This window comes from Aquarana catesbeiana, linkage group LG01 (genome assembly GCF_042186555.1).
Source record: "Aquarana catesbeiana isolate 2022-GZ linkage group LG01, ASM4218655v1, whole genome shotgun sequence".
Taxonomy (NCBI): Eukaryota; Metazoa; Chordata; class Amphibia; order Anura; family Ranidae; genus Aquarana; species Aquarana catesbeiana.
The window spans coordinates 554020864-554042677 of record NC_133324.1 but is presented as its reverse complement, the minus strand read 5'-3'; the positions used below and the strand labels follow the sequence as shown (position 1 = coordinate 554042677).

The following is a 21814-nucleotide window of genomic DNA, read 5'->3' as shown; positions in this document are numbered from 1 at the left end:
TTGGTGTCGGTGTGACGGGGGGGAGGGGTGATTGGGGGGTGATCAGGGGGGGATCGGGGGGTGATGGGGGGTGTTATGTATGCCTGGCATGTTCTACTGTAAGTGTATGTGTTTTACACTCACTCGGATGTCTTCTCTCCTCGGCGCCGGAACGGAAAATACCAAGCCGAGGAGCGATGACATCTATAAATTGAAATCATATCCCCTCTCAAGCGTCTCTTCTCCAGAGAGAATAAGTTCAGTGCTCGCAACCTTTCCTCATAACTAATATCCTCCAGACCCTTTATTAGCTTAGTTGCCCTTCTTTGTACTCGCTCCATTTCCAGTACATCCTTCCTGAGGACTAGTGGCCAGAACTGGACAGCATACTCTAGGTGCGGCCGGACCGGAGTCTTGAAGCATGGGAGAATTATCGTTTTATCTATGAAGTTGATTCCCTTTTTAATGCATGCCAATATTCTGTTTGCTTTGTTAGCAGCAGTTTGGCATTGCATGCCATTGCTGAGCCTATCATCTACTAGTACCCCCAGATCCTTTTCCATCCTAGATTCCCCCAGAGGTTCTCCCCCAGTGACTAGATTGCATTTTTGCCACCCAAATGCATTATTTTACATTTTTCTACAATAAACATCATTTGCCATGTAGTTGCCCACCCCATTAATTTCTTCAGATCTTTTTGCAAGGTTTCCACATCCTACGGAGAAGTTATTGCCCTGCTTAGCTTAGTATCATCAGTAAATACAGTGATTGAACTGTTTACCCAATCCTCCAGGTCATTTATGAACAAAAAAAAATAGGATTGGTTCCAGCACAGAACCCTGGAGGACCCCAGTACCCACCTCTGACCATTCTGAGTACTCCCCATGTATCACCACCCTCTGAACTCGCCCTTGTAGCCAGTTTTTAATCCATGTACTCACCCTATGGAACTGTGTCAAATGCTTTTGCAAAATCCAGATACACCACGTCTACGGGCCTTCCTTTATCTAGATGGAAACTCACCTCTTCATAGAAGGTTAATAGATTGGTTTGGCAAGAACGATTCTCCATGAATCCATGCTGATTACTGCTAATGATACCATTCTCGTTACTAAAATCTTGTATATAGTCCTTTATCATCCCCTCCAAGAGCTTGAATATTATTGTTAGGCTAACTGGTCTGTAATTCCCAGGGATGTATTTTGGGCCCTTTTAAATATTGGTGCTACGTTGGCTTTTCTCCAATCACCTGGTACCATTCTAGTCAGTAGACTGTCAGTAAAAATTAGGAACAACGGTCTGGCAATTACTTGACTGAGTTCCCTCGGATGCAAGCCATCTGGTCCTGGTGATTTATTAATGTTAGGTTTCAGTCAAATTTTAATTCTGTCCTCTGTTAACCATGGAGATGCTTCCTGTGATGTGTCATAAGGATAAAGACTGCAGTTTTGGTTACTGAAGCCCCCGATTCCCCCATGAAGACTGAGGAGAAGAATAAATTCAATACCTTCTCCCCATCCTTTGTAACCAGATGTCCTTCCTCATTCTTTATGGGGCCAATATGGTCTGTCCTCCCTTTTTTACTGTTTGCATACTTAAAGAATTTCTTGGGATTTTTTTTGCTCTCCTCCTGTGTCTTTCGTGTTCTATCTTAGCCCTTGCATCCTTACATATCTTGTTGCATTCTTTATAAAGTCTGAATGCTGACGATGATCCCTCAACCTTATATTTTTTGAAGGCCTTCTACTTTGCTTTTATATGCATTTTTACATTGGAGTTAAGCCACCCAGGACTTTTGTTCGGGATGGTAACTACAGCACAGGGACAGGTTTTTACTCTTTAAGTATTACAGTGATGTGGGCTTGTAGGGAATCTTGGGAAATGTGTCCCTGTTGTCAAAGAATTATAGGCTGCTAAGAAGTAGGGGCCTAACTGTGGTAAAAAGGTTTGTAATACAATAGCACAAAGCCATCACAGGTGTGTTCAGAATTGTTTGTGTGTCATCAGCTTAAGCACATTGTGTTTGTCTATTGTGACTTAGATGAGGATCAGAACACATTTTTTGACTAATTTCTGCAGAAAACCAGTTAATTCCAAGGGCTTCACATACTTTTCCTTGCTACTGTATTGGGTATACTTAAATGGCCATTGTTTTTAGTACGTATCTGGTAGGCACTTGATAGGTTAATATTTTAGTGGATTAAGTGGTTATCCATTTACTGGTTATTTAGGTAAACATTTGAAACTGATGTAACTAAAATTCCTAAAAAGCAAGCCTAGACTCATGTAAATACAATATCTAAATTAATGCAAAGAATTCTCCTTAGCAAATATGCAAATATAAATGTTCAGAGATTAACAGACTGTAGTCATGGATAAGGAATTAGAGAGATATATGGGGATACCATGTCTGCTTCCTCTGTTCTGCAACCAGTGCTTTGTCCTATTAATACAAAGCAGAGGATGCTTGGCAGGCTACAGTGCTGGAAATTTCCACTGTTACCAGTCCTGGAAATTTCCACCAGCATCTTCCGTCCAGCTTCTCATTAGTAATTCTGACAGCTTCCATAACAACAGTATCACAGCTGTTTAGAATCTAACTCAATCCTCCCTGAGAGATAGAAATGGTACTTTTAAATCTAAATGCATTCATTTGTTAAGCATCATGCTGGAGTCTAAAGACAAGATTATCTCCTTTCTTACATTTCTCTTTGCAGGCAACATAAACGTTACGTCTATAAATAGGCATGGATTACTAACCTGTTTAACTAACAGTTTTTTTTTTTTTTTTTTAATGCAATTGTTCTAAATACATTTAAAAGATGCATTAAGATATTATTGGATTATGCAAAAAGCTTGGAGGAATTCAAACTTTAGGCCTTGGGGAATAACATAATCAACTAGATCTTTCATAGCAGGGAGAGTTTTCTGGGAGCTAAAGATGGTGCTCCACCGTGTCACAGCAATGGTGGTGATGGTGAAGGGTGGGTTTATTTTCTTAAAGGCCAGTATCATTTGTGGCACAGCTTTTTGCATATACTGTATCTAGATGTAACAAATATTCCTAAAAAGCATCAGCCGCTATCCCGCCCTATATATATATATACCTTCTCACAGGCTGGTTTCTGGATGGCTTTCTCGATAATGTACCTAATATACACATTCTTTTAGCTACAGGTGTTGCTACTTTGATTCATCTTTTGTGTATGTATCATATTTAGAGTATATTAAAGTTCAAATGCAGCGCTAAATGTAGATAAAATGGGAATCCAAGAGAAAGTGGTGATTAGAAAGAAAAAGCGAGACCCTCGCACCAGCTTCTGTGTGCATGACAATACACCACACCACACCACAGTGCTACAATACAATTCCCTTACCAGAGGACCGATCAAACAGGCATTATAGCATAGGTCGTGGGACGTCTCTAATCACCAGCAGATGACTCAGGCACAGGGTTAAGCAGCCTAACCACTCTCCCCAGCTTAGATTGCCAGATGCCAGGTCTCCAATGATAGATCCAAAAGACACACTCTCCTTGGTCTCGAATGTCAATCCCCAAATATGCACCCACAAGTTAAAGATAAAGAGGCGCATGGTAAAGCCGTTTTCACAGTGTAAGACTTTATTAAAAATATACTTACAAACAGAGGTTTGGGGGGAGAGGTTTGTGGGTGGAGGCATGGTGACTTGGGGTGTTACAGGCTGACTTGGGGAAGGGTGGAGGCATGATGGTGACCTGGGGGGTGCAGGCATGGTGGTGACTAGGCCGGAGGAGGTGCAGGCATGGTGGTGACTAGGCCGGAGGGGGTGCAGGCATGGTGGTGACTTGGGGGAGGGAGTGCAGGCATGATGGTGATTTGGGGGAGGGGGTGAAGGCATAGTGTTGACATGGGGGGGAGGCAGGTGCAGGCATGGTGTTGACATGGGGGAGGGGGTGCAGGTATGGTGGTGACATGGGGGGAACAGGTATGGTGATGACATGGGGGAGGGGGGCAGGTATGGTGGTGACATGGGGGGAGGAGGCTGCAGGTATGGTGGTGACATGGGGGGAGGGGGTGCAGGTATAGTGGCGACATGGGGGGAACAGGTATGGTGATGACATGGGGGAGGGGGGGCAGGTATGGTGGTGATATGAGGGGAGGGGGCTACAGGTATGGTGGTGATATGGGGGGAGGGGGGCTGCAGGTTTGGTGATGATATGGGGGGAGCAGGTTATGGTGGTGACATGGGGGGAGGGGGGGTGCAGGTATGGTGGTGACACGGAAGGAGGGGGGAAGCAGGTATGGTGGTGACACGGAAGGAGGGGGGAAGCAGGTATGGTGGTGACACGGGGGGAAGCGGGTATGGTGGCGACACGGGGGGAGGGGGGAAACAGGTATGGTGGTGACACGGAAGGAGGGGGGAAGCAGGTATGGTGGTGACACGGAAGGAGGGGGGAAGCAGGTATGGTGGTGACACGGGGGGAGGGGGGAAACAGGTATGTTGGTGACACGGAAGGAGGGGGGAAGCAGGTATGGTGGTGGCACGGGGGGAGGGGGGAAGCAGGTATGGTGGTGGCACGGGGGGAGGGGGGAAGCAGGTATGGTGGTAACATGGGGGGAGGGGGGTGCAGGTATGGTGGTGACACGGGGGGGAGGGTGTTGCAGGTATGGTGGTGGCATGGGGGGAGGGGGGAAACAGGTATGGTGGTGACATGGGGGGAGTTGGGTGCGGGTATGGTGGTGACACGGGGGAGGGGGAAACAGGTATGGTGGTGACATGGGGAAAAGGGGGGTGCAGGTATGGTGGTGAGAATTGATCGCCTTGCAGAAGAATGTAATCTCATTAGAAACGACCTAGATAAGATCAGAGGTAGGCTGACTGAATCGGAATCCAGAATTTCTGCCACTGAAGACCTTACGGCTACTCACACTAACAACGTAGCGGACTTGCAACGCACGGTACACCTGCTTGTCGCCAAATCCAATGACGTAGAAACTAGGGCAAAACGCAACAATGTCCGAGTCTTGGGTCTCCTGGAGGGAGAAGCGGGTGATCGCCCAGCCGAGTTCACGGAAGAGTTCTTCAGGAAACTGCTAGGCCTCGTGGATGTCTCCCCGACCTATGTCGTTGAGCGCGCCCACTGTGTTCCCACAGGACGCACTATCCCTGGTGCAAACCCTAGACCCTTCCTGGTCTGCTTCCTTAACTTTTCATGCCACGTATTCCTCATATTCCAGGGGGGTCTCAATACTGATAAATCCTACCCATGTAAAGTTGAGGCAGTCCATACAGACCCCCATGGCAGATTTGTAATTGTGGTATTGATGGCCTGTCAACCAAGCTATATTATTGTAGGAGTTTATATCCCACCATCTTTCAAACAGGAAGTGCTGTACACTATTTTGGAGAGGATTACCCCGTACTGTCCAGCTAAATTGTTAATCCTAGGAGACTTCAACAACACCCTCTCCCCTGATCTTGACAGGCCCACGCCATCACAGTCCTCTACTGGGGACCAGCTGGGGTGGACTAACTCGGCAGGGGTTACTGAGGTGTGGAGGTGGTTACATCCCCAGACTAAAGCTTACTCATGTTTTTCTACCTCATATAACACCTCCTCCAGAATTGATTATGCGTTTGCAAATCAACTTATGTTAACTGACATAGTGGAGGCAACATACCTACCTAGTGGGCTTTCTGATCACTCCCCCCTCAAGATCACTATGCTGACCCGAGAAAAATGCAGTGGCTCCATGTGGCGCCTTGGGGCACACTGGATCTCCCATGACGAGATATCAGGGCAGACCCCACAAACATTGCATGAATTTTGGGAACATAACGCTGGGTCATCCTCTCCTCCCACAGTCTGGGACGCCTTCAAGGCATTCACTAGAGGACGCTATATGTCAACAATTAAGGCGGTTAAGGTAAATCAACAAGCCAGCACAACGCGGTTGGAAGGGGAGATTGAGGAGGCATCAGCCACGAACGGCTGCAGTCCACAAAAAGAGATCTCCAACTCCATCTCACCGAGTGTCACTCATTTGGAGTTATTCCACACCAAAGATTCTTTGAGCAGGGTGATAGAAATGGTAGACTGCTAGCAATGATGTCCCATCACGACACCCCTATGACTCTGATCCCTGAATTGGTCTCTCCTACAGGTGAATCTATTACATCCCAGGAGGGTATCCTGAGGGAGTTTCAGACCTTTTATCAGACACTATACAGTACCACGCTCCCTCGGGATATGACTCCTGGCGGGATGGCACCTCTCCTGGACCCCCTGGCTCTGGGGTAGCTCTCAGATGAGGAGAGGTCCCATCTGGTCAGGCCTATCACTGCAGAGGAAGTTAATGCTATTATTAACTCATTGGCAACTGGGAGGGCCTTGGGCCCTGATGGTCTACTGTCAAATTTTACATCTCATGCGGATCTCCTAGCCCCCCTGTTGGCAGACCTGTATACCCAATGTCTGGAGGAGGGAGCGCTCCCACCATCCATGGCAGACGCGCACATTATTCTAATCCTTAAGCCCAATAAAGATCCCAAACAGTGCGCCTCATACAGACCCATAGCACTTCTCAACATTGATTTCAAAATGTTATCTAAATTAGTTACTGTTAGACTCAACCCACTTCTGCCCTCCATTATAGACACAGACCAGACTGGGTTCATGGCCCATAAATCAACGGATATTAACCTCTGCAGACTATTCACCAACTTGCATGCCATACATGACAATGTGGGCACTAGAACGGTTGCCTCGTTCGATATCGAAAAGGCATTCGATTCGATCGAATGGCCATTTCTCTGGGAATCTCTGCGGAGGATGGGATTTCCGTTGGTTTTTATTGCCTGGCTGCAAACTATATACAAATCCCTGAAGGCTGCCATCAGACTGAGGGGTGACGTCTCTCCCCTCTTCCCACTGTCCAGGGGTACCAGGCAGGGCTGCCCTCTCTCTCCAGCACTGTTCGCAATAGCTATGGAATCGGTGGTGGAGGCACTGTGGGTCTTGCCCCACATAAAAGGACTAAAAATAGCGTGGCTGGGGGAGAAGGTAGCTCTGTACACAGATGACCTCCTACTCTTTCTGAACGACACAGACTCCTCCCTTAGAGGAGTGCTGCAAGTATTGACTGAATTCTCCAAAATAACAGGATTACGGGTGAACTGGACAAAATCCCAGTTGCTAGCTATTGACCCTGAGGCAAAAAGACTAGCCCCACCAGATCTCCAACTGCAATGGGTAGACGAAATGGTGTACATGGGGGTGCGCGTCTCGAGAGACGCATCCAGATTTATTCCTCTTAACCTAGAGCCGGTGGTCCAAGGAGTCAAGACCAAACTAAAAGCCTGGGAGAACCTTCCTCTATCCTTATTAGGCCACATTAACTTAATTAAAATGAAAATCATACCTAAATTTACCTACCTATTCCGTAATTCCCCACAATGGATACCTTGCTCATTTTTTACGAAATTGAACCGAATATTCTCCTCCTACCTCTGGGGCTCAAACCCCCCTAGATTTAAACTGTCCACTTTGATGCGTCCGGTGTCGCAGGGGGGTTTGGCATTTCCGGACTGCCAGAAATATGTTCTGGCAGCCCAGCTGGTCACGGCAGTTTGGTGCCTAGTGCCGGACCAACTCCGCGGCAATTCTGGAGGCTGCGGTGGTCCGTTCTGTGAAGGCCTTAACACATTTACCCCTTTGAGGTCCCAAAGCTCCATACGATTTGACCACCTCCATGCACATGACTCAGAAGGCCTGGAAGGCAGGACTAGGACTTGAGAAGTTCCCACGGAATGCAGTCTTCCCACAAGCCCCCCTATGGAGCAACACTACATTACCCCATCTTTACTCACTACCAGACCCCAAAATATGGGCCAAATGGGGTATTAAACTGTTATCTGACCTCACCAACGGCACAGCTATACACCCCTTCAATCATCTAGTATCCCACAACAATGTGCCTCCCACGCATCTATTTCGCTATATGTAACTGTCTCATGCGTTTAAAGCCCAAATATTACCCAAAGACACGCAAATAGTGCAATCCGATCTGGAGAGGGTCACAAGATATGAATGCACCAGGAAACCGACCTCGGTCCTCTATGCACATCTCCTTAGAGTTTCCTCTCCAGATCTGTCAAAGCTCCGTCAGCGATGGACACATGGCATCCCGGGACTGGACTCCGAGGATTTGTAGGACATGTGGGACTTCCCTTTCAAAATCCTGGTCTCACTTCTAGACTGACTCATACAATACAAAATACTACATCGGGCATATATTACCCCGTGTAGATTGCATAAAATGAGAACCTCCCTGTCCTCGGAGTGTTGGAGATGTACTGGGGATCCGGGCGACTTTATACACATCTTCTGGTCCTGCCCAGCAATTAAAAACTACTGGTCACAAGTACTATCTGTAATACAAGAAGTGGTGGGAATAGATATAGCCCCAACCCTGCAGATATGCCTTCTAGGCTTAGTAGAAGAATTAGCCCCCAGGATTGCGGAGAGAACTCTGATAGGACTCCTGAGTTTCTATGCCAGGAAAATGATCACTCTCTGCTGGAAAAATGTGCCCCGCCGTCCATATTGCTATGGAAAACACATGTCAATAAAGTACTACCACTCTATAAGGAAACCTACCAAAATAGAGGATGCCCCAAAAAATACGATAGAGTGTGGGCCAAATGGCTAGCTGAGGCCTCCACAGCAACCGCAGACTGATTGAGCATGTACATAATACCACTCTACGGGTGGATGTGATTTTGATAGATTGGGTGACTTTTTTGTATTTTAATCTCTGAGATGGGTTTATTTGATATCTATTATTGTCCCTTGGGTCTCAACTGAAAGTTTTGATCCTTAGATATTTCAATTGAGCAGGAGCCAATACAGCACTAGTTTGTTGGTTTTTTTCTTGTGAACGTGCTACAGCTGTATGTCACTAATGATGGAAGCAGCCCAATTGCCGGCTAGCACTGACCCCTGCGTGGGTCTAGTCCCAATGCTGTGGCAGGTTTACAGTTTTTTGTCTGTTTGTATGTCTTATACTCAAAAAAAAGATTTTAAAAAGAAAAACCACTTCAGCCCCAGAAGGTTTTACCCCCTTAATGATCAGGCCATTTTTTGCAATACGGCACTGCGTTAATTTACCTGACAATTGCGCGGTCATACGACGCTGTACCCAAATAAAATTGATGTCTTTTTTTCCCACAAATAGAGCTTTCTTTTGGTGGTATTTGATCACCTCTGCATTTTTTATTTTTTGCGCTATAAACAATAAAAGAGTGCCAATTTTGAAAAAAAAAAAACAATATTTTTTACTTTCTGCTATAAAACATATCCAATAAAAAAAAAGAAAAAAAATCGAATTTCTTCATCAATTTAGGCCATTCAGCTACTTATTTTTGGTGAAAAAAAATCCCAATAAGCGTATATTGATTGGTTTGCGCAAAAGTTATAGCGTCTACAAACAATGGGATATTTTTATGGAATTTTTTTTTTTTTTTTTTTACTAGTAATGGCGACGATTAGTGATTTTTAGCGGGACTGCGACATTGTGGCAAACAAATCAGACACCTGACACTTTTTTTGGGGACCAGTGACAAAAATACAGTGATCAGTGCTAAAAATATGCACTGGTACTGTACTAATGACACTAGCAGACACAAGAACACAACATACACTTCTTCGGCATTTGGCTCATTGTATAACCCTGTGACCAAAACCCATGGATATAAGAACAAGATCAAAGACTCCCATGTACAATACATAAATCGCAGTAAAAGAGTAAATATTTCCTTCACCCATCCAATATACACCCCCTTCCTTCAATATACCAACAACATTGTCATTTGTATAAATGCATGAGCCCACTTTCACTCCAAGGGTAAGAGCTGACAGATGTCCCACATGCCGAGATTAGAATCCACACATCAGCGTTTACATTACTTATTCGTTTCAAAAATAGCCAATAGGCAACACTGATGATGAGGCACTGATGAGGCGGCAGTGGCTCTCCGTGTGCGGGACCGATGTCCCGTTTACACAAGCCCGCTGTGAGCGTGAGGAAAAAAGAAAGCAGATTAACGGCTTCTGTTTACATCACATGAGCAGCTGTCATTGGCTGACCGCTGATCACGTGATAAGGAGGTGCGCAGGCAGCGCATGCTCAGGAGGACGTACATGGATACCCTCCCGGCTGTAGCCGTCTTTCGGCTATAGCGCAGACGAGAAGAGGTTAAAAAAAAATCAGATTGGAAAAAGGCATTGTCCATTAAGTTCAACCAAAGCAAAAGTTCTAAGCCACTTGTTGTACCAGAGAAAGGAGAAAATATTTATAAGGCATGATCTCATTTTCTGCAACAGGTGAAAAAACAGGATTTTTCCACTCGCTGTAAAATCCTTTTCTTGCCGTTCTTCAAGGGACATTGAACACTGCTACCTTTCGAAGAAACTGAACACTGACAAACGAAAAAATCTTTTGGGCAGCCAAGTAGAACTCTTTCTACTCCAATGATGCAGGTTCATGCACAGATGTGTCTATTGCAGTCGCCAAAAGTAGTGCAGGAACTACTTTTTGAAATTGGTGTGGCGCTGCAAAGTCGAAGTTGCACCGATTGGGATGCTCCTATTGCCGGCAATAGGCTCCGATTTGACATGCAATTTGACCTGTCAAATCGTGCCGATGTGAATGGGGGCTTAGGGGAAGATTATAAACACAGAGGAGTGAGATCTGTGTCCCTCGATGAGCTCCATAAAAAGGACTTTTAAGCGAGTTAAAAAATTTGGTCTTTTTAATTGTTAATCAAAGAACACAAGATTATTAGGATTCAGGAAAATTGGGACTGAGGGGAGGAAACAAAACAACACACTGTTAACACTGGGGTTGCCAGCAGCTTGTAGAACCTTATGTCTATAGCTTGCATTCACAGATATCTAAACATCCACATAGTAAAACTTGTAGAACATGTTAACAGAAGTGCCAGTCTTGCCAATCTGAGAAACAGATGCTTAATGCAGCTTGACTGGCGTGCTTCATTTTTCTTTAAGTAGGTTAGTCTGTTCTTCCTTTATATTTGCTTGCCCACCCCATTGTGGAATGTCACAGTTGATTATCAAAAGCAGAGCTGTGTTAAAGTCCCAACTGCACGCATCCTTTCCCTATACATGGAGTAAAACGAGTATTACCTACCTAGGCCTAATACTGACCAATAACCCACATAACCTAGCGGAAGCCAACTACTCATCCTTAATTACTAAACTCACCAAAGAAACAAATAGACTGGCCAATATAGAATTAACTTTGATAGGTCGCCTTGTCTCATTTAAAATGTTGATTCTACCCCAAATACTTTACATATTTCGAACATTAGCAGTCCCAATACACAACACACACATCAGAGCCTTAAACGCATTACTTTCTAGATATATCTGGCAATCTAAGAGACCAAGATGCTCTAAAACCCTTTTGATCAAGCATAGAGTGGCAGGTGGTATGGGACTGGTGGACATTAGGGACTATTACCGAGCTGCTGTTCTCACACAACTTAAAGAGTGGTTCGACCCGGCACCTGATGCTTTGTGGTGCGGCATCGAACGAACTCTGACCCCTTCCAATAATCTGAAGTTCTACTTTTAGACGTTTGGAAACCCCACCCTCTTCACAATCTTCCACTCACTATCCAAGCATCACTATTAGCATGGAGAGACCTATGCAAGGTCCCAACTCCGATATCCAAACAAAAGGACATTCCTATACCTATAACAATCCTTTCTCATGTCATTCCGAATCTCAATATTGGAGACTGGCACGACAAAGGCATTAAAACAATCACTGACTTATACTCCAATAACTCCCTTATTCCCTTCACTTCGGAACCAATACAACCTTTGTTCTGCCGACCAATATAAGTATAATCAAATAGCCCACCTTCTGCACTCTATCAAATCATATCACATATATCTCCCTGGAGAAGTGTGGAGATATCTCACCACGAAACCCACCCCACCCAAAGGTATCTCTTTGTTCTATAATCTTTTCCAACATAAACTAGACTTCATTAAATCCCAGCCTTACCAGAAATGGGAATCAGATCTAGACGTACACATTACAAACTCGCAGTGGCAATACGCATTTCGATCACTTTATAAAGCTTCTAGATGCGTTAACCACTGGGAACTCTCCCAGAAAATTGCACTCAGATGGTACCTTACACCTTATAGGATTTCAAAATTTGGGAGCCATAGCTCCCCACTATGCTGGAGGAACTGTGGCGCCATAGGCAACCTACTACATATGTTCTGGTCCTGTAAGCACTTAACTTGTTTTTGGAACTCTGTCTTCCGGTCTATCTCAAGCATCACCGGGATTCTGACCCGTCCCAAACCAAGCTTAGCAATCTTAAATGTGGGTATTGAAACCTTCCCTCCTGAATTTAGAATTGTGATCACCCACATTTTTCTAGCAGCTAGAACATTAATAGCCAAACATTGGAAGGCAGACAGAGCTCCAAATGTATCGGAAGTTCTCATAAACACTCAGACCCATTATGTGTATGAATCCCTGATAGCCATTAAGAATGGTCAGAAAGAAAAGTTTGATAAAAATTGGAAAATCTGGACAACATGGTTTAAAGGTAACTGATGCTAGAAACTACTAAATAAACCATTTTACTCTAACTACATACACTATGTTCGCATGGTGGTTGGACCGTAGACAAATTTCCCCTCCCTTCCCTCTCCTCCCTCCCTATCTCCACCTTTTTATTCTTTTACATTATTTCTTTATATACCTTATACTTTTCTAGTTATACATCTTATCCAACTATGGATACCCTGTTACTCAGTTATATCTACACCAAAGAAGTTAATACACCCATGCGGGACCACTGTTCTATAGTACTTTTAAGGTTAAATTGTCTAAACAAGACCCCTGTACTATTCTCTTTAATGTATTATTGTAAAGCTCAATGGTGTAACGCTGTGTCTCATGTATAACATGTAAAACTCAATAAAAATCATTTAAAAAAAAAAAAAAAAAGCAGAGCTGTGTTGTCCAATGGACAGCAAAGGAAAAAATAGGAGTTTGTATACTCACCTTAAGATTCTTTACTCCGTTATTTGCTCTGCTATGCCATGTCCTCAGCTGTGGAGAGGGTTTTGTCCACGAGTCAGGCACACCTCTGGGCTGGCTTTTGTTTTTTGGTGCACATAGATAAATAAATAAATACAGAAATAAATAATCACACTAGTAAAAAGTGCTATAACGTGCATCCATATGGTGATTGGTTGTATCAAAATGATTGTTCATAAAATCATATAGTGTTTATAAAATCATATAGTGTTCATAAAAATATATAGTGGACTCAATCCACTAAAACATATAGATGAATAAAAAGTGCTTCTATGTGGATATGTGTCATCCAATTATTTAAATTCAAAAGTGCTTCTAAAGTCCATTCGATTTGGAAACTGCTGTGTACATAATCCAAAACAAGCCACACTGATCCATGCGATTTGGAAACTGCTGTGTAGCAAGCAACAGTGATCACACTCAGGTGCTCCCCCCTAGGTATTAAACGCTCACCTCTGAGCGTGTTACTTTACACTTAAGCTTAGTCAATACACGCCTGTGAACCATCTCTGGGGCTCTGCAGTTTTAACCAGACTCCTGGACCCGTCAGCACTATACCTCGGTTGAGTAAAAAAGGACTGGATGGTGTAATAACGTTTTAACAGTTTATTAATCACATGAAACCTCCCATGGGGTACTCACAGGCGCGTCAGTGCGCCACTCTGTATCAGGCAAACAGCATGTAAAGATACCAGATCGATATTGGAATGGTATGGGGTTCTTTCCTGACAGGTCACCTGCTGAACGTCCGTCCTGTCCCCTCCCCAACGCGTATCGATACAGGGAACTTCCGTATCTACTTCAGGGAGAAAATATAGTCACTCACTCTAGTGGTGGACTGTCCTTCAGCGTCCTTTATGTCGAGTGCAGGGCTATAGATCCTTTACTGGTCTTGATGTCAGGACCTTGCTGGAGCTTAGAGAAGAAGACTGGTGCAGGGACTGGTCTAGCAGCAGGGAGGTGCGGAAGATCGGGTAAGTCTACTTTTCGGTGTCCCCTAGACCTAAACAAGCAAACGGGCACAGAACCAGTGGCAAGGGATAATTTTATAGTTACAAGGAGTTGGGCTTTAAAGTAAGTTGTCGAGTGAAGCCCCATCAAAGGGTATTCAGAGCAATTGCTTTATACATCCACAGACCAGTATTAAAACTAAACTAAATAGTCCTCCACATATTATTCTAGATATTCTAAAAATGAGACGGCAAGATCTACTATCCTATTAACATAGTGGTACAAAGCAGCAGGCATAAGCTGTAACCAGTCCATACCTAAGGGATCAGCAAGGATGATTTTAAGCTCTTTTTTATTAGCCCACACCCCCAGGATCTGGAAATTTGCCAAAACTGTAATAATAGGTTTCAAGACAAGGCCTGCCAAAGAAAATATGGTTTTGGGAAAGGTTTCAGAGCCCTAGTCAATATTAAATATAGTCAGGAAAGTAATTTATTGGGATTTTATGGGGGCCGGGCAAATAGATTTAGACGAACATCAGAGTAAAAAATATAAATTTTACACATTTATATTTTTTATACATTTATACACATTTTATTGAACATAAACAAAGTTTAAAAATTATGCTGGCTATACATAATATAAAACAAACAGCAGTACATATCAGATTAAGTTATGAATAAGAAGTCACTCAGCACTATAATCCCGACATGTTTCGCCCGTTAGGGCTTCCTCAGGGGATGTATGTTGAGGGACCAAAATGGGTATGTCACTGCATGGAATAAGGTACAGTTAAGAGCCATCAAAATATTTACAAAAAAGTGTGTTAAAAGAAAAACATGTTAACAACTGTCCAAAGCTAAGTTGTTTGGCTGCCAACTATTAGATAGTTACCTGCTGTAAGAGTCGGGCCAGACGTAGGAGAACGGGCATTGCGCTGTACTGGAAAGGGTTGGTCTGGGTGGGCCCAAGTAAAGGCCGTGGGACCTGTGTCTGCCATATGAAGAAAAAGTAAGAATGGAATAATAGTGGAAAAGGGAAAGTGAAGGGGTAGGGGGAAAAAAGGAGAAAGGGGGGGAAGGTGGGGGGAAAGGGGGGGAAGGTGGGGGGGTGGGAAGGAGTGAGGTGTAGAACAAGGGGAGGGGGAAGAAAGAGGACAGGAAGACAAAAGGGGAGGGCAAAGGGGAGGGGGGAGAAAAATGGGGGAAGAGAGAGAGGGGGAGGAGAAGGGGGGAAGAGAGAGAGGGGGAGGGAAAAGGGGGGGGGGAGGAAAGAGAGAGAGGGGGAGGGAGGGCGGGGAATGGGAATGTGGGAGGGGAAGAAATGTGTGCTGGGGTGTGAAAACCACCCTAGAGTGGTAAGTGAAGTGGAGACATGCTGTGACTATGAAGTGGGGAAGTGATAATAATTTAAATGGGCTAGGGGGAGAGGTACTTACAAAGGACCCAACTAAGTCTAAGAGGGAGTGAGGGCTGCCAGGTAGGGATGTTTAATCGAAAAGATAATAATAAGGACCACAATAAATATCTATTGTAATTGATGCTGAATGTGAGAGAAAATGTAAGGAAAAGACGCACTGCCATAATAGGGTTAATTTAGAAAACAATAAAAAATGCAAATGCTAATAACAAGCAAATATATTGGTCATCCATACAGTAGAGAACCAAAGTCCTGTTTACAGATCGTCTACCCCCAGTTTAAAAGCGAGGAGTGGAGAAAATTTAGGGACGGTAACAGGTGCTTAAGAGGTATAAATAATTGGCATACTCAGTGTCATTACTCAAAAAGCAAAGAAGTTTGAATGGAGAGCTGAACGATTGAAACAAAGTTTCATTAAGAGGAGTGAAAAGGTAGAGTGAAGTCCAAAGTTTACCTTGTGTAGAAAGATATGCCTGAAGTGGCAGCCCATCCGTAATCTGGCATAGTATGTGATGAGAGGTGTTTAAATGTGCGTGCGTGCCGGTCACATGTTTGCCCGCATCCAATGAAATGGGAGGCGGGAGAGCGGAGCGGAAACAAGTGAAAAGAAAGGTAGGAGACTACATTACCCATAAGACAATACGAGCTGTGTAGGGATAGGGAGGAGCGGGCGCTCGAGCAGCTGACATAGCCCAATTAGTGGGCGCGCCTCTGTCCTCCGTCTCCGTTCACATGATCGTAAAAGCTAAAGTGACTGGGAATAGTGAAGTGACAAGAGTATTAAACTGATGCTGTGAGGTATTAATAGTAAACTGGATCACTGGATAATAATAAGGAAAATGCAGAGTAAATTAAATAAATACAGCGCTATACCAATCACCTCGCTGGTATGAGAATATTAAACACTGGTGACCGTAATTTTAGAAATGACATAAGGCAACTCTGATGGAAATAGTAAGTAGGAAGGCAGATATATATATAGCTATTGGACAATCGATAGGCATCAATTATACAATGTATGAACAGCGCATTTTATTCTTCAAAAATGTATAGACAGGGGTTCATAATACATTGTAATACATATATCAATACAAAAAGATAATCAATGGTATTGCATGTGAATAAATAAATTAAACAAACATGATTTAATCAATACAGAAAAAAATAATTATATAGGCAATGGGAGGGGAAAAGGGGGGAAGGAGGTGGGAGAGGGGAAAACAAGGCAGATGGGTGGTGGTGGTGGTGGGGGATTTGTTTGCTCCAACCGTTGGAAAAGGTTGACCAATAGAATTATAGAAAAGGCTTGAAACTGAATGTTTCATTGAGGCCAGGGTAAATCATAGCCTGGAGGCTATGTATCCACCTGGCCTCTAATTGAATTAGAGTACGATCCACACTACCTCCTCTGGCGTTAAGGGGCAGATGGTCAAGAGCAGAAAAGGAAATCATTTGAGAGTCAAAATTATGGTACAGACCTACATGTGTGCTGACGGCTGTTGCCATTTTTCTTTTGGCAATGGGACCTACATGGTCACGGATCCTCTTAAAAAAGGGGCATTTCGTTTTGCCAATGTAGTAGCACCCACATCGGCATTGCATGATGTAGACCACTCCGGGGGTTTGGCAAGTCACTGTTTGTCTAATAAAGTGAGTTGTGCCATTTGGAAGGAGTATGCCAGTACTGCTGCTGTAGTCAATATTAGTTTTAATCACTAAAATACCATCAACAGGAATGGGCAGTGTTTTTGTTTAAGCAAGAAAAGGCTGGCTCCACAATGGGAACAGGCCACTTCTTAGTAAACTCCTCCTCCATGGATATTACTCAGCAGTGTTTTGAATGAGAAAATAATTTGTCAGGAGTACAAAATAGGTTTTAATGACAAATGTACTGGAATAGTTTAGGCAGATTAAGGACTTGTAAGGTGACCCAGACCAGTAACAGGGGTGTTTTTAGGTGCAGGTTGTTTTAGTTTTAAATATGTATGCACTGCGCCAATAAGAACCAAAATCTTATTGGCTAGGAGTTATGTCAACAGACTGAGTCTCCTCAGGCACAAACTCTTACAAAAAGGAATAGTGAGACTCATTGCCCACAGTTGCCTGCTCTGCAGCTGCAGGAATGTCAGAGATAGACTGTGGAAGAGAAAGCATAGAAGTACACATATGGCGTGTTCTGAGGCCCCTGTTGCGGCAATTATTTTTGTCATTGAATCCTGTAAAGCTGAGGAAAATTCCTCCCTGGATAAAGCAAAAGAGGAAGCAATGCCTGAGGGAGCTAGAAAAGTCTGTGAATAGTGCGAGGTAAGGAACAGCTATCCAAGATTTCTGTGTTAGGTCCAGTGGGAGGAAAACTGCAGAGGCATGTGGGATACGGACAACCCCCTGTGGATGCAGCAGAGGTTAAATGGATAGAGGTGAGTGTGTCGCTGTTCAGCAGCAAGGACAAAGCAAGGAAAATCTATGACCCTTGCGAGTAGAGAAGTGTCAGGAAACTCATGGTGAATGAGAATAACTGGAGAAAACAATGATATTGGGCCATGTTCATATGATGATAAGCTCCGGAGTTCCCATAGTCACAGAACTGGAGTGCATTCACACAGCTGAAAGGCACAGTAAATAATTACTGGAAAGATGTAGAACCCATCTCACATTCCTGGCATTTATTTGCCCCCACCATACTTAATAATTTTCAATTTGTGAATAGTTCCTATAATTTGCCTAATACATATATTTCATATTATCATTAGCTACATCTGGTGGCCATAATGCAGCTTTTTACCTGATTAAGGTATTGCAGGAAAATACCACATTATGGCCTTTACATGAAGCTGATTATCACAGGAAATAAATTATTAGAGAAATTATGGGGATTTTTTGTAATGCTTGTGCGAATGCGTTAAACTTTTGCACAGCAAATTTTTTCATAAACAGACCCTTAAGTGTCCGGGGAGTGCCACAAACAGAATCCAATGCCCAGATGCCACGTTACCTGCTAGCCCAACGGTCCTCAGTCCAGTGAAGTTTGCATACAGCCTCCAAGGCAGCACTAAGAATCACTCAACCCAGATAACTGCATAACAATTCCCAGCTCAGCAGCCTGATAAAGAATCTTATGTCAAACTAAACGGAGGGTACGTTACCCTGGGCACCAAGGCCTCTGGTATTAAAACATAACTTTTATTCAAATTATATAAAATGTGTCTTGACTGTGTATGTGTATATATATAATCATTAAGGGAGGATTATTGTTTATTGATTGGCGAATGGCATAGGCAGTGATTCGGTGAATACAATAACCAAAAAAGGTAAAGAAAAAGGAGGAAGTGGAAACCTCCTAACTGAATATACATTAAATAACTTGAACAGCTCCCATCCCCAATAACTAGGAAAACAAGCTGCTCTGGTTGTCCACTAAAAATACTGCACCTATCAAACCCTATTTAGGTCTTGACAGGTGTCTGTGAAAAGAACTCCTCCTGGATATACTAAGGATAACCCTTATTAATGATAAACTCAGTCCTGGCCAATAACCTATAGTGATTGAAATCATAAACTCAGGAACCTGGCTGGTCTATCCATCCACTGGTATCAATGAGTCCTGGACCAAACTAGACTGTCTACTAGAAATACATACTGATCCTGACAGCTACCTGTAATAAGAGCTCCTCCTGAGTATACTAGTCATTTAACTCCAATATTCTAGATTCCTCCTAGACAAACTAATACTATCAATGTCTATCATTTAAAAAAATTCTTAAATTCAAACTTCAAAAACAAGTGAATCTCCAAGCTTTTGATATCTACTCTGTACTTAGTTGAGATACAGGACTGTGTTGGAGTTAAAAAGTGCTTTGAGATTTTGTGTATATAATCATAGAACTTCCTGAGGTAAAAACCTAGATCAGGTAAAAGCTAAAATCATGCTGAGGAGGAATAAAATGGATGGGACAGGGTTAGGCCCAGGTGCTCAAGATGGTGTGGGGCTTCCTTCTCTAAGATCACGGCAGAAAGAAGAAGCTTGGGGAGCAACAGAGAAACTACAGGGTTATGTATATATTCCGAATTCAGAACCTTCTGCATCTCCTATAAAACATTCAATATCAGCAACCGTTGAGGAAAAGCAGAATAGTTCTGAACGGTCAAAAGCAAATATAAATCTAGTGGCACAAGGGAATGATCAAGAAAGAGAGATGGGGCAGGAGGAGGAAGATAATAATACTATCAAAATTTACACTGGAAACCCAGACAATGTGCAGCATATTCAGATTTAAGAGCCAACTCTGAAAGATGTTTTTAAAGCGGTACAAATAAGTAATGCTACGCTATCTATTTTGTCAAATCAGTTTCAAAATATGCTAGAGGAGATCACTATTATACATCAAGATATTCAAAAAGTGCAAGAGCGTACAACTGAAGTAGAGAATAGAGTTGGCAATATAGAGGATACAATGTAATTTATGCAACGAGATCTTGAAGCGGTGGGCCTTCAGTCTAAGCAGCATGCTAATTACATTGATGATTTTGAAAACAGGCTACGTAGAAATAATTTAAGAGTCATTGGCTTTCCTGGGCGTACAGAAGGGAACAATATCACAGAATTTATGGAACAATGGTTGTTAAAAAATTTTGAAAAGAACTCTTTTTTTGCCCTTTTTTTCTACTGAGCGTGTACATAGGATTCTGTTCAGATCTCCTCTTCCAGGAAAATTTCCTCGACCAATTATTATCAAGATGTTGCATTTCAGAGACGGAGATAAAATTTTAGCCCTGGCCCAAACAAAAGGCAATATGGAAATAAACTGTTCAAAAATCTCTTTTTATCCGCATTATTCGGTAGAAGTGCAGAAAATGAGAGATCAATACTCACAGGTTAAAAAGAGACTCCGCAATTTTGCAATTGACATAAGCGATGTTATCCAGCAAAACTTAGGATTGTAGCTAGGGATGGAACAACTTTTTTTGGTAATTCTAAGATTGCTACTACTATAAGAATGAGCAACAATTGCTTTCTTATCGGGAAAGGATACTTAGTTAAATATGACATCATTATTAATTTGAGATTTAGAATGCTCTCTTTACGTTCAGTTAAAGGCAGTAGAGGATGGTCTTTACTATTTGCTTTTCATAGTTCTGTTTCCACCAATCCCCCTCTCTCGCATAACAGCTGTGGGGTGGAGTGGGATGGTGGATTGGGGATTTGCTCTTGGTGTTTTTTTTTTTCTTCCCTTTTGTTTTTTCCTAGGGGAAAAATGTTTTGTATCCATTTTTTTTTTCTCTTCTTCTCTTGGCCTATACACAATACTATCAAATCAATGCTAGATATGATGGAAAAAGTCTGTTGAGTGTACGGTTAATATTCATTGTTAAGGTAGCAATGTTTCATTTTTGTAGGCTCTAAAAAAAATGAGTGATGAAATAAAAATAATGTCATGGGGGGGGCGTGTCCGGACGTCGAGGTGGGTGGACGTGCTGCAGAGGAGCTCCGCCGAGTCCTCTGCAATCCAAAGCCATCCGGAGCCTATACAGCCTAAAACCTTCCCCCAGCTGTACCCCACGACTTTCCGGTGCTAACTGTATTACTTGTGGGGCAAATTGACTTATACAGCTGGCGGATTAGCTCAATCCCAGGCCGCCGCCGGCCCTGCACTGGACGCAGGACGCCATCTTGCGGCCTACAACACAGCTGGAATCCCCGGACTCGCGTACCGCGATCGGCGGGGCGGAGGGCGATCGATCGGCCTACATTTGGGACCGCTGCATCTGGAGCTGACAGCACTAACAGGGGGCACAGGATCCTACAGCAGCGACCGTGGATGAGGGCCCCAGGCATCCGCGGCCTACAGCGGATCCGAGGCCTGTGAGGCCTCCACAAATACCGGACCTGGGGGCCGCAATCGGAGGCACAGGAGACACCCAGCACACCATCCTATACGGTGGACACCCCTCCACTGCCCCAGAGACTAAGGTACAGGCTTTTCTATTGTTTGGGGACATTGCTTTCTCGGGCCTGCCCTTCCCCCCTCAGACCCCCCTTATTTTTGTGGAGGAGGGGGCTTCGATAGAGAGCAATCGACCGTGGATGGCTGAAGCCGCACACCCCTGAGACCCATGCCATCCTGACAGCCACAGGCTATTCCCGCAATACAGCACACCTGTATTTTACATGGCGGCAGCTAGCTCACACTCCTCAGAACCTGCTGACCCTCAACAAGGCACCATACAGAGGTATCTACTTAGAACAGCGCCGACTGATCCCCGAACTCCTAAAGACAAGATGGCGCCTGGCCGCAACCCAGGGAAGACCAAGCCACCCACCGCCACTCCCGTAA

At 43.8% G+C, this 21814-nt stretch overlaps 1 long non-coding RNA gene across 1 annotated transcript in view; it reads right to left on the bottom strand.

Annotated features, from left to right (window-relative positions):
- The window catches only part of LOC141105814 (uncharacterized), a 215455-nt gene that overhangs the window by 83272 nt on the left and 110369 nt on the right, over positions 1–21814 (bottom strand). Inside the window, exon 3 of the long non-coding RNA XR_012235659.1 lies at positions 13077–13170. This is a non-coding gene — a long non-coding RNA (uncharacterized lncRNA). The remainder of the gene's footprint in view (positions 1–13076; positions 13171–21814) is intronic.